The sequence below is a fragment of the Cyprinodon variegatus genome, unplaced genomic scaffold, assembly GCF_000732505.1.
Source record: "Cyprinodon variegatus isolate N-32 unplaced genomic scaffold, C_variegatus-1.0 Scaffold1247, whole genome shotgun sequence".
Taxonomy (NCBI): domain Eukaryota; kingdom Metazoa; phylum Chordata; class Actinopteri; order Cyprinodontiformes; family Cyprinodontidae; genus Cyprinodon; species Cyprinodon variegatus.
In genome coordinates, this window is record NW_015151700.1 from 84,070 (window position 1) to 84,858 (window position 789).

Below are 789 nucleotides of genomic sequence, written 5' to 3' on the forward strand. Positions count from 1 at the left end.
ACATAAGGAAAATTCAACAACTGCTCCTTCGGCTACCAAAAAGCCTTGGCTCCACTAAACCATGTCTGCAATGAGATTTCAGAACTCCCATTCAGATTCCATTCTTTTGCCCTTTCTCATAAAATGAGAATCTCCCGTTTGTATGGAGATGTCACAAATGGAGTGAACCTTTCATCTTCACATTAAATCCTCTCATAGACACCATATAGCTACAGAACACAGGTCCAGTAAATTTGTAGGGCATTTGTAGTGGAAAGGACAAAAGTAAAAAACCTTCTTCTTACATTTGAAAGGAAATCATGTTACTCACCAAGGAGAATAAAAAAAACAAAAAAACAATAGGAATAAATTTTAGCAAAATATATAGCTACCAGTGGGCTTTTGTCTATAATTAACATTAGTTAAATAATTTCATTTTCTTAACATTTTCCTCTTTTGGTCATTTACAGGCTTGTTCGTTACTCTTTCCAGACTTGGTTTGACAAAATTCTACCCCAACAAACTCACCCTTCGTTCTCTGTTGGAGATCAGCAAAGATGACATAAATACAAATCCTGCTTCATCACTGAAGGAAATTCCATGGTATTTTCTCAGAAACCTCTTACAGATGAATGCTGAATGCAGAAGCTGTGCACAACTACCAGGCAGTGATGAGGGAAAGGATGACCTTTTAAGCCTAGACCTCAACTCAAAAGAAGAAAATAACAGTGGGATCAATGTTCTTGACCTTATAGTAGCACTTTTTCTTTGTGCCGACAGTTTCTTACAGCAAGAATTGGCTCTCAGAAT